Source organism: Chiloscyllium plagiosum, unplaced genomic scaffold (assembly GCF_037043375.1).
Source record: "Chiloscyllium plagiosum isolate Xiang-an unplaced genomic scaffold, Cpla_swu_hap1 HiC_scaffold_10, whole genome shotgun sequence".
Lineage (NCBI taxonomy): Eukaryota > Metazoa > Chordata > Chondrichthyes > Orectolobiformes > Hemiscylliidae > Chiloscyllium > Chiloscyllium plagiosum.
The window spans coordinates 6,307,832-6,331,859 of NW_028270148.1; the positions used below are offsets into that span (position 1 = coordinate 6,307,832).

General features: G+C 44.8%; 1 pseudogene across 1 annotated transcript in view; it reads left to right on the forward strand.

Annotated features, from left to right (window-relative positions):
* The first annotated feature begins 991 nt into the window (after positions 1-991).
* The window catches only part of LOC122552555 (immunoglobulin superfamily member 3-like), a 92,325-nt pseudogene continuing 69,288 nt past the window's right edge, over positions 992-24,028 (forward strand). The window contains exons 1-3 of the transcript XR_015758332.1: positions 992-1,110; positions 6,058-6,411; positions 12,071-12,424. The product of XR_015758332.1 is annotated as an immunoglobulin superfamily member 3-like (transcript). The remainder of the gene's footprint in view (positions 1,111-6,057; positions 6,412-12,070; positions 12,425-24,028) is intronic.

A 24,028-nucleotide genomic window follows, 5' to 3' on the forward strand; every position in this document is an offset into this window, starting at 1 on the left:
GTGTGACTGAGTCAAAATCCTGGAAATTCCCTCCCTAAGGGTATTGTGGGTCCACCTTCACCACATGGACTGCAGTGATTCAAGAAGGCAGCTCACTCCCAATTTCTCAATGGGGCAAAGGACAAACAATAAATGTTGGGTCAGCCAGTAACACCCACGTCCCAGAAATGAATGAACAGATTTCAGGATAATTATTTGAATATTAATTTCATCTGTGGTTGGTTTTGAAGATTCTGGGAAGCTTAAAGGAGAATTATCTACAACTATCTTCAGGTAGAGCTGTGGCGTGGAGATTTCTTGCTCAGTGGAGATTTTATTGATTAATTACTGCAAAGTAGATTCGATATTATAAAAGGGATTTAACTGTCCCCAAATACACTATTGCTTTAAATGATTGTAATGCTGAATTCATTGTTTGAATAAAGATATTTAAGCAATTATTAGAAAGGTGTATTCTCACATTTTGCTCCTCATACACCCAACAATAAAATCAGAATGTGGGAGGCAACACTTCCACCAATCAGAATCCACGTTCAACCCAATTAGCAGTCTCCTTTCATACAGCATTAATGTTGCTTTCCCCTTGGGCTGCTATTTCTGTGAAGGGTCCTGGTGGGAGAAAGTCAGAAATCTGTGACAAATCTCAGTCTTCATGGTTCCTGTAGGAGACAAGGTTACCTTGCGGGATAGTTCCTATCAGAGACACAGTTCATGTTAGGGATATGAATGGACACAGTGTGGACACCACTTTGCTGCTAGTACTGTGCTTGTAATGCAGAAACTATTCACTGTGGAGCTCAACATCACACCTCAGCAGCTCACTTGCATTCGGAGAGATGGAGAGAAACAGGAAGCATGGCCTCACTGCTGATCTGGAATGTGTCAATACATTTACAGTAAATTCTTTCATTGTTGGCCAGCCCACTTCCTCCTTCCTCTTTCTGTGCTGTACTTTATGCACAAACCTCAAGACATTCCACATTACGGAGACCCTGAAACAGCAACATTACAACACAGTCTGAGATAGGTCAGCAATTGAAAAAATACATTTATTTGAAATGTTTTTACAGAAATTGTTTGTCTTATTTCTAATGCTCTCTGTCGCAGTGGGTAAGTAAATGCTTGAAATTGTTTCCATAGAGTTCTATGTTGAGTTTCAATTTTGGATTGTGTGCTGGTGTTTGAGCTGGTATTTTGTAATTCACAATTTCCTATTTAAGGTGAAATTGGGCTTTCTCACAGTGCAATGGGAACATATAGTGTGAGATGTGACACTGAACAATGCTGTCCAGTTGTCCCACTCCTGGGCTCCAGTGTCTGACATTTGAGAATCCCATGCCAGTTCTGCACAAAGTTTCTGATTGGAGCACTGAACTTTTAAAAATCACCAAATTATGGCAAAGTAAATGAACCTTCAGTATCTATCCATCAAATAGACTCCTCAATACGCGATGTGACTCTGTGATACTTTTATGTGTTTCTACTTTCACTGATACAGTGGGGGTAATGCCTTGGGGGAATGGATAGGAACTGGGGAATTGCCTTAATAATCCAAAAGAGATGATTGAGATGGAACTAGGATGTTCAACCAGTCAGTGTGCTCCTCCGCGAGTCGACAAACCAATAGGATGCAAACTTGAATTGCTCACACCAGCAGTGCCTCAGAAGTCTGACATCATCCTGCCTGGCTCATGATCCAGTGTGTTTACTGCAAGTCCCTCATATAACAACATATCTTTCCTGAGATAGAGGCTGAAACTGTTCATAATATTCCAAATGCAGTCTGACCAGTGCCTTATACAGCCTCAACACTACACCCCTGCTCTTGTATTCCAGCCCTCTTGAAATGAATGCCAACACTGCATTTGCCTTCCTAACTATAAACTGAACTTGCACATTAATCTTAAGGGAATCCTGAACTACGATTCCAAAATCACTTTAAGCTACAGATTTCTGAAGCCTTTCCCTTCTTAAAACGTAGTCTATGCATCTATTCTTCCTACCAAAGTGCATAACCTCACTCTTTCCAACACTGTATTCGATCCACCACGTCTTCGCTCACCCTTTTAGCCTGTCCACATCAATCTGCAGCCTCCTCACTTCTTCAACACTACCTGTCCCACCATATAGCTTTGTGTCATCTGCAACCTTAGCAGCAGTGCCCTCAGTTGCAATGACCATATCAATAATGTATAACATGAACATCTCTAGACCCCAGACTGACACTAATGGGACTCCATTAGTCACTGGTTAACATCCTTTACCTTTACTCTCTGCCTTCTGCCAGCCAGTCAATCCCTCTCCATGCCAGTACCTTGCTCCTAACACTATGGGCTATGACATTATTTGGCAGCCTCTGGTGTTGCACCTTCTCAAAGAGCTTGTCGAAATTAAAGCAGATCATGCGGAGGTATGTGGGTCTTTGGTTGAGTATGGTGGGAGAGGGATAGGTCTCATTGGTGGGTCTGTACATTCCACTGTGAGGTTATTGGGTTCGACTGAGGGTACTGGATACTGGATATTTGTGATAGGAGACAGTGAAATGTGGATGAATTGAATTTTAGGGCTGTGGGAGCAAATGGTTTCAGGGGGTGGGGAGTTATTGAATGTTCCAGAAACAGGAGCTTGGACAATGGGTGGAGAGAGCTATGTGGATCAGGACCAGGATGGTATGGGAATGGGAACGAGTGTAGGCTCAAAGGGAAAGAGCAGAATCAGAGAATTATTACAGCACAGAAGGAGGCCATCCTGCCCATTGTGTCTGTACCAGCCTGTCAAACGATCATCGTTACCTCGTGCCAATCTCCTCTGTTTTCCCTGTATCCCTGCAGACCGTTTCAGTACAAATCAGCAACAAACCTCCTCTTCAAAGGCTCAGGTGAACCTGCCTCCATCACATTTCCAGGCCAGATCACATTTCCTTCGTTTGCAGATCACTTTAAACCTATGCCCCTCTTGTTCTTGTTCCTTTTACAGGCAGAAACCCCTTCTCCCTATCTACTCTGCCCAGCCTGCTCATGATTTTAAAAATCTCAATCAGATTTCCTCTCAGCCGCCTCCTCTCCAGACAGAAAGTTCCCAACATCTTCAATCTCTCCTCATCGCTGAAGTTCCTCATCCCTTGAACCATTCTTGTAAATCACTTCCTGCACACTCCGAGGACACTGTCTGCTTTATTGACCTCACTCTCCGTCCATCTGTACAAGAGCAGGGAGCTGATGTGGAACTTATAGAAGACCCTTGTTCATTCCCAGCTGAAGTATTGTGTGCAGTTATAGGTCCCACACCACAGGAAGGTTGTGACTGCTTTGGAGAGTGAGTGTAAAAGTGATTTATGAAAATGGTTTGAGGGATGAGGAAATTCAGCGATGAGGACAGATTGAAGACGTTGGGGCTGTTCTCTCTGGAGAGAAGGTGGATAAGAGGAAATCTGATAAAAACCAAAGTTACTGTGGATGCTGGAAATCAGAAACAGAATTTGCTGGAAAAGCTCCACAGATCTGGCAGCATCTGTAGAGATGAGTTAAAGCTGATGTTTCAGCTCCAGTGACCTTTCCCCAGAAATTCTCATTTACAACTTTGAGCTCAATACTGAGTTCAACTCCTACAGATTGTGAACCCATTCCCTCCCTTTCCTTTGCTTGTCACATTCTCAGTCAGCATCCTCTCCCCCCTACTCCATCTCCATGGAGTTATGTTCTTCCTAAGTGTCCCCTTCCAGAAGAAAGTGTATCTGTCACTGTGTTCCTGGAGCTGACCTTCTCCTGCCCAGTGTCTCTCTCAGGGCAGGGAGCTCTGTGTCAGAGTGTGCACACTGTTGTGTTTGCGCGTCGGTAATGGTATGGACATTTGTGAATATGATACCAATCAAAGGGTTGCTTCAGCCTGGATGGTGTCAAGCTTCTTGGGAGTTGTTGTCACTGCACCCATCCAGGCAAGTCATCCACCACACTCCTGATTGTGGGTTGCAGGTGGTGGACAATCTTTGAGGAGTCAGATCAGTTACTTACTGCAGGATACCTAGGCTCTGACCTGCTCTCGTAGCCCCTGTGTTTATATGATGAGTGCAGATACATTTCTGTGTCATTGATAACTCCTCGATATTGATAGTGCGGGATTGTGTCATGGTGATACCTTTGAATGTTAAGGAACAACAATGAGATTGCCTCTTATTCGAGATGGGGCTCACTGCCTGTCAGTTTTACTTATCACACGTCAGCCCAAACCTGGATATTGTCCAAACCTTGCTGCATTTCAACATGGACTGCTTCAGTGTCAGAGGAGTCGCAAATGGTGCTGAACATTGTACAATCATTGGTGAACATTCCCATTTCTGACCTATTGATGGAGGAAAGGTCATTGATGTTTGCACCTTAGGGCTAGCGGGAGCTGCAGTGATCCTGGCTGAGCTCACACTGCTCTTCGTTTGGAGATTCAGCCCATCCACGACAGGAAACCATTTACTATTCCCCATCCTCAACTCCACCCTGGCCCCGAAGTGGATCCTCCCAATTGTTGAAGCCCTTAAGCCCTCATCCCTGTGTCTCTCAGACGGTGCAATACACATGTAATGAGGTGGACTTGATTCAGGAGTTCAAGGTCAAGGAATCCCAAGGAACCAGTGACCATGATACGACAGAATTCACATGGCAGTTCGAGAAGGAGATGATTGAATCATGTGTAACAGGATTACAATTGAGCAAAGGTTAATACAAAGATGTGAGTGAAGGGCTGGCCAGAGTTGATTGGAAGGGAGTTCAGAAGGGAAGATGGTGGAGCAGCAATAGCAGGGGTTTCTGGGGTAATTTGGGAGGCACAACAGGAATTCATCCCAAGGAAGAAGAAACATACTCAGCAGAGGATGAGGCAACCATAACTGACAGTAGCCTCATTATGCCGTGGTCAAATGACCTTTGTTGTCTAGCTCTTACCTTTCAAATCTCTAAAAAACCTATTGCAATCCTCTTTTCACTGCTAGATAGCTTGCTCACATCTTTCACCTTCTCCACCTCGTTACTTTTTCAGTTATGCTCTGCTGGTCCTTAAAGATTTCCCAGTTCTCTTGTTTCCCACTCATCTTCACCATGTTGTCTGGTTTTAACTTTGCTTTTGTTCATCCCTGACTCCAGTCAGAACTTCAAGAGGATCCAGGGGCAGAGGTGAGTGTAGGAAATAGGGCTGGAGAAGCTGAATGGTCTGAAAGTGAATAAATCACCCAGACCAGATGGAGTACAGTGCAAAGTTCTGAAGGAGATTTCAAAAAGATTTTAGAAAGACATGGGGGCAAGGCTTTAACACAGAGAGTGGTTCGGGCCTGGAATGCACTTCCAGAGGAAGTGGTGCATGTGGGGACTGTTACAACATTTACAAGATATTTATACAGGTGCATGAATGAGAAAGGTTTGGAGGAATCTGAGTCAGGCACAGGCAGGTGGGACTGGTTCATTTTGGGATTTTGATTGGGATGGACTGGTTGGAGCTGAAAAGTGTTGCTGGAAAAACGCAGCGGATCAGGCAGCATCCAAGGAGCAGGAGAATCAAAGTTTCGGGCATGAGCCCTTCTTCAGGAATTGGTTGGACTTCATGGACTGGTTGGACCAAAGGGTGTGTTTCCAGCCTGTTTCACTCCATGAGATAGCTGAGGAGATTGTAGAGGAGATGGTGGTGATCTTTCAGGAATCACCCGAGTCAGGGAGGGTCCCAGAGGACTGGAAAATGGCTAATGGAACACCCTGCGATAATGTCAGTTGTGATCAAATGGTAGAGCAGATATGATGGACTGAATGGCCGAATTCTGCTCCTCTATTTTATGGTCTCATTGTCCGAGTCCCACTGCACATCCTAGATAACAAAATACTCTCTGAAGCTGTTGGTCGGCACAATGTAACACGAAAGAGCAAAGCTCAGATGTTGTCCAAAACAATTTGGTTTCTGATTAGTGGCTGGAATCCACAGCAACTGTTGATTATATCCAGGAGATTTTGTCATGGCTTCGTTTCCAGGTGATTATTTTGAAGTTTCTCATCTGTTCTGATCTCAGTTATTTTCTATTCACAGGTCAGGATAAATGGACAGTTCTTATCCAATCTCCTGAAGCAGTGACGGTGACTGAGGGTGGGACAGTGACATTTCACTGTGATTTGCGGAGCGCTAATGTCGATTACACCGTGGACAGATATGGTGTACACTGGCACCATTCCCGAGGCGGGCCGGTCATACTGAGTCATTATCAAAACGGCGGTGTTTACCGATCGAAGCGGCGGTACTCTGAGCGGTTTCAGCTTTCCAGAAATGTGACCAGTAACAGCTTCATTCTGACCATCAGAGAGCTGCAGCTCAGTGACACCAATACCTACATCTGTCAGATTTGGGGGGATATCTTTGGGAACGGGGCCCGGCTGAATGTGACCAGTAAGTATTCTCTAATACAATATTGATTTGATTGCCAGTGATTTCACCATGGAAGCATCCTGTTTAATTAACATTTTATAAACTTTATAACAGACCCAGGCCCCGAAATCTCAAACCCCCTCCACAAGCTCTTGGCCCCTCCCACGGGTTCCCAAACTCTGTCCCCAGCAGAAGCAGCAGTCAGCTCACTGCCCTGGATCACAGACCATTCCCCTGGCTCCTGCCAGTCGGTGAGGGAGTGACAGAGAGAGAATGACAGAGAGGGAGCGAGTGACAGAGTGAGTGACAAAGAGGGAGCGACAGAGAGGGAGGGAGTGACAGAGAGGGAGGGAGTGACAGGGAGGGCGTGACAGAGAGGGAGTTACATAGACAGAGAGATAGAGAGGGAGTGACACAGAGGAAGCAGGTGACAGGGAGGGAGTGACAGGGAGGGAGTGACAGAGAGGGAGAGGCACAGAGGGAGGGAGTGACAGGGAGGGAGTGACAGGGAGCGAGTGACAGAGAGGGAGTGAGTGACAGGAAGCGAGTGACAGAGAGGGAGTGAGAAAGAGGGAAAAACAGGGAGGGTGCAAGTGATAGAGAGGGAGTGACAGAAAACGAATGACAGAGAGGGAGTGACAATTAGGGTGCAAGTGACAGAGAAGGAGCAAGTGAGAGAGAAGGAGTGAAAGAGACGGAGTGAGTGACAGAGAGTGAGTGACAGAGAGGGAGCGAGTGATATAGCGGGAGCGACAGAGAGGGAGCGACTGACAGAGATGGAGCGAGTGACAGAGAGGGAGTGACAGGCAGGGAGTGAGTGAGAGAGAGGAAGTGAGAGAATGGGAGTGAGAGGGGGGAGTGACAGGCAGGGAGTGACAGGGAGCGAGTGACAGAGAGGGAGTGACAGGCAGGGAGTGAGTGAGAGAGAGGAAGTGAGAGAATGGGAGTGAGAGAGAGGGAGTGACAGAGAGGGGGGGAGTGACAGGGAGGGAGTGACAGGGAGCGAGTGACAGAGAGGGAGTGAGTGACAGGGAGCGAGTGACAGAGAGGGAGTGAGAAAGAGGGAGAAACAGGGAGGGTGCAAGTGATAGAGAGGGAGTGACAGAAAACGAATGACAGAGAGGGAGTGACAGAAAACGAATGACAGAGAGGGAGTGACAAGTAGGGTGCAAGTGACAGACAGGAGCAAGTGAGAGAGAGTGAGTGAGAGAGAGTGAGTGACAGAGTGGGAGCGAGTGATATAGAGGGAGCGACAGAGAGGGAGCGACTGACAGTGATGGAGCGAGTGACAGAAAGGGAGTGACTGGCAGGGAGTGAGTGAGAGAGAGGAAGTGAGAGAGTGGGAGTGAGAGAGAGGGAGTGACAGAGAGGGAGAGACAGGTAGGGAGCAAGTAATAGAGAGTGAGTGACAGAGAGGGAACGAGTGACATAGAGGGAGTGACAAGGAGAGAGCGAGTGTCAGAGAAGGTGCAAGTGACAGAGAGGGAATGAGTGAGAGGGAGGGAGTGACAGAGAGGGAGTGAGTGAGAGGGAGGGAGTGACAGAGAGGGACTGACAGAGATGGAGTGATAGAGAGGGACTGACAGAGACGGAGTGATAGAGAGTGAGTGGCAGAGAGGGAACGAGTGACAAAGAGGGAGTGACATGGAGAGAGCGAGTGTCAGAGAAGGAGCAAGTGACAGAGAGGGAGTGAGTGAGTGGGAGGGAGTGAGAGGGAGTGACAGAGAGGGACTGACAGAAACGGAGTGATAGAGAGGGAGTGACAGAGAGGGAGTGATAGAGATGGACTGACAGAGAGGGAGCGAGTGGCAGAGAGGGAGTGACAGAGATGGAGTGAGTGATAGAGAGGGAGTGATAGAGAGGGAGTGCCAGGGAGGTCGTGAATGACAGAAAGGGAGTGAGCGAGTGAGGCTGAGTGACAGTGAAAGAGGAAGGATGGGTGTACAGTGAGTGTGTGCGAGTGAGTGAGGATGAGTGTGTAAGGGTGAGTAATCATGACTGAGGAGCGATGGTGAGTGTGGAGTGAGAGTGAATAAGTATGAATGAGTGAGGGCGGGTGATGAGCAAGTGATGGTGAATGAGGGTCAGTAAGGATTAATGAGAGTGAATGAGGGAGAGTAAGTGATTCTGGGAAATGGGTGACTGAGCTTGAGTGAGGCACGAGTGATGTATGAGTCAGGGTGACTGAGGATTCAGTGAGGAATGTCAGAGTAATGAGTGAGGGCCACTGAGAGTGTGATGGTGAGTGAGGGTTAGAGATTAGAATACTCATAGATTGATTTCAATGAGAAAAAAATCATTAATTATAGGATTTTAAACTAGTTTTGGAGGAAAACTGACTGGGGTCTGAAGTCAATACAATTTCTCTCCTTGATGGAAGAATGGGGCAGTTCAGAGAAAGCTTTGTTATCCCCATGTAAAAGCTTAGTTAGTGACACTTCCACAGGAGGGTCTGCTTCAGAATCTGCAGTTTATTAAAAGACTGAGAAAGTCTAATCTCACGGGGTTGGATTTTCCAGTGAGGGGCAATCTCTCTCCAATTACCATTCCAACGCTTCCTTTTTCTATAATAGAAGGGAACACCACAAAACTGAGAGGAGATTTCAATCAGGACTCCTTCAGAAATGCAGAACCGTATTTGTCTTGTGGAGCAGAAAATGTCACCAGAAGGCAAACAGCAGTCTCCAATGTTACAGCTGTCCGCTGCCACCTTCTGCAATTCAAAAGGAAACTTTCAATGTAATTTGAGGTTGAAATGTAAAGAATCACAGGCAGCCACTTTAGTAGATGCTGTTAAAATGTAAGGACGTCAGTTAAGTGTGAGGGTTCAGTGCTGGGAGGGTAGGGAGCCAGACTGGTAAAGGGATTGAGTAAATTGGATGCCGGGTTGAGAGTGCCAGCTCAGTAGGATACCAACTAGGACGGGGTTAGAGTGACAGGTGCAAGTGTGCCAGGTGGGAAAGGGTTCAGATGTGGAGTGGGGGAAGAGGGGAGCAAGTCAGGGAGTGGGGAGGGGACTTTTATTTAATTCATTCATGGGATGAGAGCACTGGGCTGGCTCAGCGAGCATTAAAACCCCGCCAAATGAGGACAGATGGTAGATGGGAGTCAATCACATTGATGTGTGTCTGGAGTCACATGTGTGCCAGAGCAGGTAAAGACGGCAGTTTCTTTCCCAAAAGGACATTAAAGAATCAAAATTGGCTTTGCTCTGGGTTTTAGATCTTTTGTAAAGTCTTGTAACTTTAGATAAAAATTGGATTGATTTATTTTAATTTTTCTTTTGTATTGCGAAATAAATTCCTGTTTTATTGTTGAAAATAAAATTAATAGGCTTGTGTGTCTTGATTCAGTGAATCACAAACAATTCAGCTAAAAGGCACATAACCTATTGGGCCAGATTTCATTTTGAGTTCTGTCTTATCGAGAGTTCTCACCTGCTGGGATCATAACCGCATGGTGATGTGAGAATTCCCTGAACTTCTTCATCTTTCTCTGTTACAAGTAATTTCATGGATCTGCTTTCATGCTTGCAGAGCTATTTTACATCATCTTCAATGGCTCTCTGTCATTTTTATAATATGATGGTTGCAACTGCCACAGAACGCCAATTGGATGGGAACAAAGGGCTGATACAAGTTCAGCCTAAATACATACAGGGTTCTTGCCTCTGAATCAGAGACCCTAGGATCAAGTCCCACTCCAGGACCAATGGCCAAGGAAGATAAATTCATAATGAGGCCAAATGAGTTTAGATTTTAGATTCCCTACAGTGTGGAAACAGGTCCTTCGGCCCAACAAGTCCACACCGACCCTCCGAAAAGCAACCCACCCAGACCCATTCCCCTATATTTACCCCTTCACCTAACACTACAGGCAATTTAGCATGGCCAATTCACCTAACCTGCACATTTTCGGAGACATTTTTGTCACTCGCTCCCTCTCTCTCACTCCCTCTCTGTCACTCCCTCGCTGTCACTCGCTCCCTCTCTCTGTGGGAGTTGATGATCATTAAGCTGTAAATCCCTCTGATACCCCTATGGCAGGCAGGAAGAGTGGGAAATGTTGCAGCCCTTAAGCCCTCATCCCTGTGTCTCTCAGACGGTGCAGTACAAATGTAATGAGGCAAACTTGATTCAGGAGTTCAAGGTCAAGGAATCCCAAGGAACCAGTGACCATGATACGACAGAATTCACATGGCAGTTCGAGAAGGAGATGATTGAATCATGTGTAACAGGATTACAACTGAGCAAAGGTTATTACAAAGAGGTGAGGGAGGAGCTGGCCAGAGTTGATTGGAAGGGAGTTCAGAAGGGAAGATGGTGGAGCAGCAATGGCAGGGGTTCTTGGGGTAATTTGGGAGGCACAACAGGAATTCATCCCAAGGAAGAAGAAACATACTCAGCAGAGGATGAGGCAACCATAACTGACAGTAGCCTCATTATGCCGTGGTCAAATGACCTTTGTTGTCTCGCTCTTACCTTTCAAATCTCTAAAAAACCTATTGCAATCCTCTTTTCACTACTAGATAGCGTGCTCACATCTTTCATCTTCTCCACCTCGTTACTTTTTCAGTCATGCTCTGCTGGTCCTTAAAGATTTCCCAGTTCTCTTGTTTCCCACTCATCTTCACCATGTTGTCTGGTTTTAACTTTGCTTTTGTTCATCCCTGACTCCAGCCAGAACTTCAAGAGGATCCAGGGGCAGAGGTGAGTGTAGGAAATAGGGCTGGGGAAGCTGAATGGTCTGAAAGTGAATAAATCACCCAGACCAGATGGAGTACAGTGCAAAGTTCTGAAAGAGATTTCAAAAAGATTTTAGAAAGACAGGGGGCAAGTCTTTAACACAGAGAGTGGTTCGGGCCTGGAATGCACTTCCAGAGGAAGTGGTGCATGTGGGGACCGTTACAACATTTACAAGATATTTATACAGGTGCATGAATGAGAAAGGTTTGGAGGAATCTGAGTCAGGCACAGGCAGGTGGGACTGGTTCATTTTGGGATTTTGATTGGGATGGACTGGTTGGAGCTGAAAATGTGTTGCTGGAAAAGCTCAGCAGGTCAGGCAGCATCCAAGGAGCAGGAGAATCATCGTTTCGGGCATGAGCCCTTCTTCAGGAATTGGTTGGACTTCATGGACTGGTTGGACCAAAGGGTGTGTTTCCAGCCTGTTTTACTCCATGAGATAGCTGAGGAGATTGTAGAGGAGATGGTGGTGATCTTTCAGGAATCACCCGAGTCAGGGAGGGTCCCAGAGGACTGGAAAATGGCTAATGGAACACCTTGCAATAAAGATGGATAGGGTCCTGATAGTAAAGGGAGCAAGGGTTAGAGGGAAAAGGCAGAAGAATGGGATTGAGAAAAATGTCAGTTGTGATCAAATGGTAGAGCAGATATGATGGACTGAATGGCCTAATTCTGCTCCTCTATTTTATGGTCTCATTGTCCGAGTCCCACTGCACATCCTTGACAACAAAATACTCTCTGAAGCTGTTGGTCAGCACAATGTAACACGAAAGAGCAAAGCTCAGATGTTGTCCAAAACAATTTGGTTTCTAATTAGTGGCTGGAATCCACAACAACTATTGATTATATCGAGGAGATTTTGTCATGGCTTCGTTTCCAGGTGATTATTTTGAGGTTTCTCATCTATTCTGATCTCAGTTATTTTCTATTCACAGATCAGGATACATGGCCAGTTCTTTTCCAATCCCCTGAAGCAGTGACGGTGACTGAGGGTGGGACAGTGACATTTCACTGTGATTTGTGGAGCAGTAATGTCGATAACACCGTGGACAAATATGATGTACACTGGCACCATTCCCGAGGCGGGCCGGTCATACTGAGTCATTATCAAAACGGCAGTGTTTACCGATCGAAGCGGCGGTACTCTGAGCGGTTTCAGCTTTCCAGAAATGTGACCAGTAACAGCTTCATTCTGACCATCAGAGAGCCGCAGCTCAGTGACACCAATACCTACATCTGTCAGATTTGGGGGGATATCTTTGGGAACGGGGCCCGGCTGAATGTGACCAGTAAGTATTCTCTAATACAATATTGATTTGATTGCCAGTGATTTCACCATGGAAGCATCCTGTTTAATTAACATTTTATAAACTTTATAACAGACCCAGGCCCCGAACTCTCAAACCCCCTCCACAAGCTCTTGGCCCCTCCCACGGGTTCCCAAACCCTGTCCCCAGCAGAAGCAGCACAGTCAGCTCACTGCCCTGGATCACAGATCATTCCCCTGACTCCTTCCAATCGGTCAGGGAGTGACAGAGAGGGAGTGATAGCGAGGGAGCGAGTGACAGAGTGAGTGACAAAGAGGGAGCGACAGAGAGGGAGTGAGTGACAGGGAGGGAGTTACATAGACGGAGAGATAGAGAGGGAGTGACACAGAGGGAGCAGGTGACAGGGAGGGAGTGACAGAGAGGGAGGGAGTGACAGGGAGGGAGTGAGTGACAGGGAGGGAGTGAGAAAGAGGGAGAAACAGGGAGGGTGCAAGTGATAGAGAGGGAGTGACAGAAAACGAATGACAGAGAGGGAGTGACAATTAGGGTGCAAGTGACAGAGAAGGAGCAAGTGAGAGAGAGGGTGTGAGTGATAGAGAGTGAGTGACAGAGAGGGAGCAAGTGATATAGAGGGAGTGACAGAGAGGGAGCGACTGAGAGATGGAGCGAATGACAGAGAGGGAGTGACAGGCAGGGAGTGAGTGAGGGAGAGGAAGTGAGAGAGTGGGAGTGAGAGAGAGGGAGTGACAGAGAGGGGAGACAGAGAGGGAGAGGCAGGGAGGGAGCAAGTGATAGAGAGTGAGTGACAGAGAGGGAACGAGTGATGAAGAGGGAGTGACAAGGAGAGCGCGAGTATCAGAGAAGGAGCAAGTGACAGAGAGGGAATGATTGAGAGGGAGGGAGTGACAGAGACGGAGTGATAGAGAGTGAGTGACAGAGACGGAGTGATAGAGAGTGAGTGACAGAGAGGGAACGAGTGACAAAGAGGGAGTGACAAGGAGAGAGTGAGTGTCAGAGAAGGAGCAAGTGACAGAGAGGGAGTGAGTGAGAGGGAGGGAGTCAGAGAGAGGGAGTGAGTGAGAGGGAGTGACAGAGAGGGACTGACAGACGGATTGATAGAGAGGGAGTGACAGAGAGGGAGTGATAGAGATGGACTGACAGAGAGGGAGCGAGTGGCAGAGAGGGAGTAACAGAGACAGAGTGAGTGATAGAGGGAGTGATAGAGAAGGAGTGCCAGGGAGGTCGTGAATGACAGAAAGGGAGTGACAGGGACAGAGCGAGTGAGGCTGAGTGACAGTGAAAGAGTAAGGATGGGTGTACAGTGAGTGTGTGTGTGTGAGTGAGGATGAGTGTGTAAGGGTGAGTAATCATGACTGAGGAGCGATGGTGAGTGTGGAGTGAGAGTGAGTATGAGTGAGTGAGGGCGGGTGATGAGCAAGTGATGGTGAATGAGGGTCAGTAAGGATCAATGAGAGTGAATGAGGGAGAGTAAGTGATTCTGGGAAATGGGTGACTGAGCTTGAGTGAGGCACAAGTGATGTATGAGTCAGGGTGACTGAGGATTCAGTGAGGAATGTCAGAGTAATGAGTGAGGGCCACTGAGAGTGTGATGGTGAGTGAGGGTAAGAGATTAGAATACTCATAGATTGATTTCAATGAGAAAAAACATTAATTGTAGGATTTTAAACCAGTTTTGGAGGAGAACTGACTGGGGTCTGAAGTCAATACGATTTCTCTCCTCGATGGAAGAATGGGGCAGTTCAGAGAAAACTTTGTTATCCCCATGTAAAAGCTTAGTTAGTGACACTTCCACAGGAGGGTCTGCTTCAGAATCTGCAGTTTATTAAAAGACTGAGAAAGTCTAATCTCACGGGGTTGGATTTTCCAGTGAGGGGCAATCTCTCTCCAATTACCATTCCAACACTTCCTTTTTCCAAAATAGAAGGGAACACCACAAAACTGAGAGGAGATTTCAATCAGGACTCCTTCAGAAATGCAGAACCGTATTTCTCTTGTGGAGCAGAGTATGTCACAGGAAGTCTAACAGCAGTCCCCAATGTTACAGCTGTCCGCTGCCACCTTCTGCAATTCAAAAGGAAACCTTCAATGTAATTTGAGGTTGAAATGTAAAGAATCACAGGCAGCCACTTTAGCAGATGCTGTTAAAATGTAAGGACGTCAGCTAAGTGTGAGGGTTCAGTGCTGGGAGGGTAGGGAGCCAGACTGGTAAAGGGATGGAGTAAATTGAATGCCGGGTTGAGAGTGCCAGCTCAGTAGGATACCAATTAGGACGGGGTTAGAGTGCCAAGTGGGAAAGGGTTCAGATGTGAAGTGGGGGAAGAGGGGAGCAAGTCAGGGAGTGGGGAGGGGACTTTTATTTAATTCATTCATGGGATGAGAGCACTGGGCTGGCTTAGCGAGCATTAAAACCCCGCCAAATGAGGACAGATGGTAGATGGGAGTCAATCACATTGATGTGTGTCTAGAGTCACATGTATGCCAGAGCAGGTAAAGACGGCAGTTTCTTTCCCAAAAGGACATTAAAGAATCAAAATTGGCTTTGCTCTGGGTTTTAGATCTTTTGTAAAGTCTTGTAACTTTAGATAAAAATTGGATTGATTTATTTAAATTTTTCTTTTGTATTGCGAAATAAATTCCTGTTTTTGTTGTTGAAAAGAAAATTAATAGGCTTGTGTGTCTTGATTCAGTGAATCACAAACAATTCTGCTAAAAGACACACAACCTATTGGACCAGATTTCATTTTGAGTTCTGTCTTATCCAGAGTTCTCACCTGCTGGGATCATAATGGCATGGTGATGTGAGAATTCCCTGAACTTCTTCATCTTTCTCTGTTACAAGTAATTTCATGGATCTGCTTTCATGCTTGCAGAGCTATTTTGCATCATCTTCAATGGCTCTCTGTCATTTTTATAACATGATGGTTGCAACTGCCACAGAACGCCAATTGGACGGGAACAAGGGGCTGATACAAATTCAGCCTAAATACATACAGAGTCCTTCCCTCTGAATCAGAGACCCTAGGATCAAGTCCCACTCCAGGACCAATGGCCAAGGAAGATAAATTCATAATGAGGCCAAATGAGTTTAGATTTTAGATTCCCTACAGTGTGGAAACAGGTCCTTCGGCCCAACAAGTCCACACCGACCCTCCGAAGAGCAACCCACCGAGACCCATTCGCCTATATTTACCCCTTCACCTAACACTACGGCAATTTAGCATGGCCAATTCACCTAACCTGCACATTTTCGGATACATTTTTGTCACTTGCTCCCTCTCTCTCACTCCCTCTCTCTCACTCCCTCGCTGTCACTCGCTCCCTCTCTCTGCGGGAGTTGATGATCATTAAGCTGTAAATCCCTCTGATACCCCTATGGCAGGCAGGAAGAGTGGGAAATGTTAACTCGCTTTCTCTAAAAACAGATGCTGCCAGACCTGTAGAGTTTCTCCAGCACCATACGCTTTCATTCCACATCTCTTCTTAGACTCAAGCTGGTATAAAATGAACTCAATATCACTGGATTCCAATGTTTCTCTCCCCAGATCACTTCCTTTCCAGTTCATTTCCTCTAAAACCAAGTGCCATGACATTTTCCTCAAATGCCTGCACCTTCTCAGCTCTGTCCGGTAAAGCTACCTTTGGTTTATTCACCAACTCAATCAACCTGGGTTTGGAAAGTTCCTTGAAGACTATCAATAAAAACACTGTCGGCCGTAGAAAGCTTTTGCCAGTTCCAGAGCCAAGACTTCAATGCAGAAGCAAACCTTATGCCTCCCTTCACTTACTTTGTTCACTAATAACACATCCAAATCCTCAATGCTTCTCTTTCAAATCAATCCTAGCCAAGCCTCCTAACCTTATTCCTCTTCCTTGGTAGAGCTCTCGAAATCATGGCCCACTATTCAGGAGGCATCACAAATGGTCATGATTTTAAGAAGCACGCAAATCCCACTTTTAATTTTTTTTGGTACCAGGTTCACAGAGAGCACTAACCAGGTGCCAGAACATCACAAGAATCATTACTCATTGCAGATGAATGGACTGCACCTACTCATGAACACTTACAAACCTTCACCATATCCCTCTACTGTTTAATATTCTAACTCTGTTATAAACTCCTCTTGCATACATCTACAGGCAGATAAAGACAGAAAAAACATGGGAGGGAAAGACTGGGAAAGCGGTTGACTGGTCCCATTCCCCAGAGTTCTCTGAAATAGTCCTTATGGCTGGGGGGGACATGCTGTTCCCTGATGCTCCCTGTCTAATGCCTTTCACTGGTGTGAAACAGATTCAGGGAGTCTGGCTCACACTCTGGATCCACTCACTGTGGGATCAGTGTGATGGATCTCCACTTGAGAGTCACTGTAAAGACTCAATGATTTCTCTTCAATTCAATCACCTGAAACACATCACAGGTGGAGGCAACAACAACCTGCATTGAAATAGCTCCACTGTTACAACAGAGAACTCCCAAATTCCACAATTTAAAGAAAATAATATCAATTTATTCTTTAACTCTAAAGATCCATATTAAACAACAATTATTCACAATGCTAAGCCCCCCCCCCTTTCTCTTAAGTGCTTATTATTTGCCCCCACCTCTAAAACAATACACTGTTCCAATAAGACATGCATTAAAATTACATCAACTTTATTTCAGAACACCACACTGGCTGTTGTCTTCAGTGTCTATCTTCTTCTGACTGAAGGTCTCCCTGGGCCATCTTCTTCCTTTTTCTCCGAATATGTTTCATATAAAAAGGCATCTTCAATAGAGAGGTTTTCCTAATTTCTTGGATCTGTGTTGATGACAGTTTCTCTGTCCAATTTTCAAAATGCCTGTCTTTTTATATTCCCAATAGTGGATTGAATCATTGGTTTGATGTTGGCAAACCAAGAAATTCAAGCGCAATTGGTTTTTAGTATCCTGGGGCATAATTTAAACCGATTAGTTAAATTTGAATTTTTTTTTAGATTACTTACAGTGTGGAAACAGGCCCTTCGGCCCAACAAGTCCACACCAAACCGCCGAAGCGCAACCTACCCAGACCCACTCCCCTACATTTACCCCTTCACCTAACACTACGGGCAATTTAGCATGGCCAATTCACCTAACCTGCACATTTTTGGACTGTGTGAGGAAACCGGAGCACCCGGAGAAAACCCACGCAGACCCGGGGAGAATTTGGCAAATTTGGCAAGCATCTTAAACCCCAAAACTTCTTTAACAATCTTAAGAGCCATTTTCTCACTTTTAATTTAACCAACTTCAAGTAACTTAAATTAAATGAATTGTCTCACCTAAGTTTTATTTAAAGATCTAGGACACTAATCGGCAAGTGTTTAAATCTGCTGGGATCTTTCATAACACAAATCTGATCAAATCTGTCCAAATCTCAGACTGGATCTGACTAAACCTGTTCAAATCTCAGAGCTGTGCCCAGAAACTGTTACCACACGGCATTGAGCCTGTCTGTTAATTAAACAAACACTCAGAAAAGCTCAACTTGTCACGTAATCTGTTAAAATATGAGTGACAGAGAAATCCCAAATTCTGCTATTTAATGAAAATAATATCGTTTTATTCTTTAACTCAAAAAGTGAGCATTAAACAATAATTATTCACAGCTCTAAGCTCCCTTTCTCTTAACTGCTTATTATCTGCTTCCAATTCTATAACAATATGCTGTTCCAATAAAACACTTATTAAAATTACATCAACTTAATTTCAATACCACACAGCAGCTGTTGTCTTCGGAGTCTATCACCTTCTGGCTGAATGTGGCCCTGGGCCATCTTCTTTCTTTTTACTGCAAATATGTTTCATCTAAAAAGGAACTTTCAATAGAAAGGTTTTCAAAATTTCTTGGATCTGTGTTGATGGTAGGTGCTCTGTCTGATTTTCAAAATACCTGCCTTTTTTATATCGCCAATCTCACATCATTCATTGGTTCGAGGTTGTCAAAACAATAAATTCAAACTCAGATGTGTTTTAGTATCCTGGTGCATAATTTTAACTGATTCTTTAAATTCAAATTGTTGTCAAAACAGCAACCAACTCAGGTATCCATTTCACAGCCAAATGTTACATAGTTTCAATTTTCCAGTACATTTTAGGACTATCTTCTAGTGCTTGTAAGACTCTCAGGGCAGAACAGCATTCGTTCTCTCTTAAAGGTACAGTACACACCTTCAACCTCATAACACCACTAAAAACAAAATTGCTATCAAAGTATTTCACAAAAATATATCTTGGGCAAAATCCAACAGAGGCAACAAGTGAAATGTCAGGAGAATGACACACATATTGGTCAAAATGCTGGGTTTCGAAAGATTTGGAAGTTGGAAAGCAATCCGATTAAGGGAACAGGTTTAAAAGAAGAGCCTCAGGCACCTGAAGACGGTTGGGAGTTAGGAAGTGGATGAGAATCAAGCATTGGAGCAGCAAAGAACTGTGGGGTTTTAGATCTGGACAAGGTTTTAGAGATTGGGTGGGACAAAGCTCTGCTGAAATTGGAAGCTGAGAATGGAAGATCGATTCAGTGATTTAGGAGCCAGTGAGACAGTGTCTGACTCCAGCAATGGATCAGCAGGATTCAAGCTCAATGCTGTGAGCTGGGAGCTGGACTGAATGGATTTGAAAAGATCATTTTGAGAGCATTAAGATTGGATATTAGATGGAGAATCAGCAGCAGTAGCAGGGAATACAAATAGATCTGGGGGAGTTTTTTGAGGAGGGTTTTGATGACAGTGAGTTTGAAGAGACCTCTAGTTCTGTGAGCTGCATTGTAAAGGATGAAGAAAGCTCATGGAGAAGAAATAAACAGGGACTGAGTCATTAGGAAATAAGAAGGCAGTGTGGGGAGAAGATTGGGAGGATTCTGCAGTGACTGGGGATCGGGACGAAGAAGCAACAAGTTTATGAATGAGGAGGAAGTGGCAAAGTTTTCCAGATCGGGCAGCTTGATAATAAATTGAGAAATTACCCAAATGAACATGGACTCACGTTTTTATTAGATATTTGAGATATTTACCAGACTTTAGGCTAATTTTAATTTATTCATACTTTTTCTCTTAAATGTGCAAATATCCCAGTCCTTCTCCAGTCTCCGAGCCTGGAACGTTTCACCGAGGGTCACACTGCCCAGTTATAGTGCACCATGAGGAACACCGCAGTTACACACACTGATGTTCACTGGGACCGGGAACAACCAGGGAAAAACACGGAGAGGGTTTTAACACATGACACGAGAAACATCACACAATGGAGCCCAGGATTCACTGAGTGATTCCAGTCTTCTAGAGACCCCTCCAATAGCAGCTTCATTCTGACCATCACAAACGTGCAGCCCAGTGACACTGGGGTCGATTACTGTAACGTGTGGGGAGATATCAGTGGGAATGGAACCCAGCTGACTGTAACAAGTAAGTATATAAAAATTTGTTTTAAGCAAAATGGCATCAAAACAGTGAACTCAGTAACAGTATTCCCACTATAGAGGAGACAGGATTGAAGACTTGGGGTTGTGATGTTCTCAACATATCTCTGACCCATATTCCATGGAGCTATGAATCCTCCCTGGGCATGACATTGAGGAATTCATCTTCTTTCACAATTTCTCCTTCGATCAGAATCAACCAGCTTCTCAAACTCAATGGAAATACTTTTTTAAAATTTTAATTAACTTGTAGGATATGGGTCTCACTGGCTGGTTCAGCATTTATTGCCTGTTCCTAGTTGCCCATGAAAATGTGGTGCTGAGCTGCCATCTTGAACTGCTGCAGTCCCTGTGCTGTGGGGAGACCCACAATGACCTTCGGGAGGTAATTGCAGGATTTTGACCCAGTGACACTGAAGGAACTGCAATATATTTCCACATCAGGATTGTGTGTAGCATGGAGGAGACCTTGGAGCTGGTGGTGTTCCGATGTATCTGTTGCCCTTGTCTTACGAGATAGAAGTGGTCATGGGTTCGGAAGGTCCTGTGTTAGCATATTTGTGAATTTTTGCAGTACATCTTGTAAATGGTACTCAATACTGCTGCTGAGCATTGGTGATGGAGGGACTGGATGCTTGTGGAAGTGGAGTTAAAAAAGCAGCTGCTTTGCCTTGGATGGTCAGTTACTAATCTATCATTTATGAAATTTCTGAGTAATCTGCAAATTTAGAAATTATCGCTCGTATTTCCAAATCCATGATAAATAGAATCATAGAATTCTCTCCACGGCATTAACATCCTTCCTTAAACAAATTGCCCAGAACTGAACAAAGCACTCTAAATGTGGCCTGACCAATGATTTGTAGAGTAGTGGTATCACTTCCTTGCTTTTATACGCTGTGCGTCTCTCTATAAACCCAGAGATCCTGTCAGCCTTCTGAACAACTGCTTGAACTTGCTTGGCCACCTTCAGAGGACCATGCATTGAATGCCAAGGTCCCCTTGCTCCTGTATTCCCCTCAACATTGTACCATTGAGCCTGTATTATCTCTCTGTGCTTCCCAGACAGGCATACATTACCTCCCATTTCTCTCCACTTAGCTTCATCTTGCCGGGTGTCTGCCCATTGGACCAATTTATCAATGTCCCTATGAATTTGCTCAGCACCATCCTTACAATTCACTATTTTCTCTACCTCAGTATCTGGGACACCACAGAGTCACAGCTGTCCACACACACACACACACCTTGCATCATAGCAGCGAGACTCCATTGCAAATTCTTCTCAGCATTGTCCTGGTCTTTCAATAGTAATTTAAGAAGAAGAGCACGGATAAACTAAAATATTTTTAAACAGCACCTTTCAGAACCTCAAGAGGTCCAACAGAACTTACAATCAATGACATGCATTAGTTTCACGGAAAAACACACAGGAAGATCCCACAAACATTGTCTAATAAAGCAGAGTCAACAAGGGCTTTGTGGAAAGGGAAATCATGTCTTCCTAATTTATCAGAGATTTTTGAGCAAGTCATGATGAGGATGGATAGAAGGTAACCAGTAGATGTGTTGTATTTGGACTTCCAGAAAGCATTGGACAAAGTATCTCCCAAAAGGTTAAGTCATCAGAGAACAGCCGATGGTGGTGGACATTGGCGAGGATAGAGAATTGGAACATGAGCAGAAAACAGTGAGTGGGGAGAAGGGCTTTTTTGTCAAATTGATGACCCATGACCAGTGGGGGTTTCACAGACATCAGTGCAGGGAACACAACTGTTTACAATATATATGAATGACTGGGCAGATGGAAGTGCATGTACTTTAGCAAAATTTCCAAATGACAGAAAAAATATGTGGAAAGGCAGTTTGACAGAGGGATATAAACAGTTTATAAAGAGATATTGTTTGGTTAAATAAGTGGGGAAAAGTTGACAAATGGAGTAACATGCAGGGAAATGGGAAGCTGTTCATTTTGGAAGGGACAACAAAAGAACAGATTTTTACTTATAGAGAAATTGCAGAAAGCTGCAACACAAAGGGAATGGAGGGGTCAAGTGTGTGAAATACAGAAAGCTTATACACAGGGGCAGCAGGTAATCAGGAAAGCTAATGCAATGTTGGCCCTCAATTCAACGGGGTTGGAGTATGAGAGTCAGGAAGTCTTACTGCAATTTTTAGATGCTGTGGAGACCACATGAACAGTAGTATCAACAGTTTTGGTTCATTTATTCCTGAAAAGATATCATTTCATTAGAGACAGTTCAGTGCAATTACACTAAGATGATCATTTGTTTGGAGGGATTGTCGTTTGAGCAAAGGCTAAACAGGTTGGGCTTCCCCTCACTGGAGTTTAGAAGAATGAGAGGTGATCTCATTGAAACATACAGGATTCATGAGGTTCCTGATAGGGTCAATGCTGAGAGGATGTTTCCCCTCAAGGGAGAGTCTAGGACCAGAGGGCATCATCTCAGAATAAAGCGACATAGAACATGTTGCACTGACCTATGAACTATTCTCAGCTCACCCCCCTACACTATCCCAAAATCATCCATGTGCTTATCTAGGGATTGTTTAGATCTCCCTAATGTGGCTGAGTTGACTGCCTTAGCAGGTAGGGCATTCCACACCCTTACCGTTCTCTGCGTAAAGAACCTGCCTCTGATGTCTGTCTTAAATCTATCACCCCTCAATTTGTAGTTATGCCCCCTCATACAAGCTGATGTCATCATCCTAGGAAAAAGACTTTCACTGTCTACCCTATCTAATCCTCTGATCATCTTGTATGCCTCTGTCAAATCCCCTCTTAGCCTTATTCTTTCCAATGAGAACAGACCCAAGTTTCTCAGTCTATCCTTATAAGACCTTCCACGCAGACCAGGCAACGTCCTGGTAAATCTCCTCTGCACCTTTTCCAATGCTTCCACATCCTTCCCGAAATATGGGACCAGAAATGTACACAATATTCTAAGTGTGGCCGCACCAGCGTTTTGTATAGTTGCAGCATGATATTGCAGTTCCGGAACTCAATCCCTCTACCAATGAAACCTAACACATCGTATGCCTTCTTAGCAGCACTATCCACCTGGGTGGCAACTTTCAGAGACCTATGTACATGGAAACCAAGATCCCTCTGCACATCCATACTACCAAGAATCTTTCCATTGACCCAGTACTCTGCCTTCCTGTCATTCTTCCCAAAGTGCGTCACCTCACATTTAGCTGCATTGAACTACATGTGCCACCCCTCAGCCCAATTCTGCAGTTTATCCAAGTCCCCCTGCAACCTGTAGCATTCTTCCAAACTGTCCACTACTCCACCGACTTTAGTGTCATCTGCAAATATACTAATCCATCCACCTATGCCTGTGTCTAAGTCATTTATAAAAATAACAAACAGCAGTAGTCCCAAAACAGATCCTTATGGCACACCACTACTAACAAGACTCCAGGCTGAATATTTTCCATCAACACCACTCGCTGTTTTCTGTCAGAAAGCCAGTTTCTAATCCAAACTGCTAAATCACCCTCAATTCCATGCCGCTGCATTTTCTCCATCAGCCTACCATGTGGAACCTTATCAAAGGCTTTACTGAAGTCCATGTATACCACGTCAACTGCCGTATTCTCATCTACATGCTTAGTCACCTTCTCAGAAAACTCAATGAGGTTTGTGAGACATGACCTGCCCTTGACAAAACCATGTTGACTATCTGAAATCAAATTGTTGCTTGCTCGATGATTATAAATCTTATCTCTTATCGTCCTTTACAAAACATTTCCTACAACAGAAGTAAGGCTCACTGGTCTATAATTACCTGGGTCATCTCTACTGCCCTTCTTGAACAAGGGCACATTTGCAATCCTACAGTCCTCAGGTACTAAACCTGTAGACAATGACGACTCAAATATCAAAGCCAAAGGCACTGCTATCTCTCCCCTAGCTTCCCAGAGAATCCTCGGATACATCCCATCCGGCCAGGGGACTTGTCTACTTTCACTCCTTCTAGAATTGATAACACCTGTTTGTAACTAACCTCAATCCTTTCTAGTCTAATATCTCATACCTCATTCTTCTCCTCCACAATATACTCCTTTTCCTGAGTGAAATCCAATGAGAAATGTTCGTTAAGCACCTCTATAATCTCCACAGGGTCTACACTGA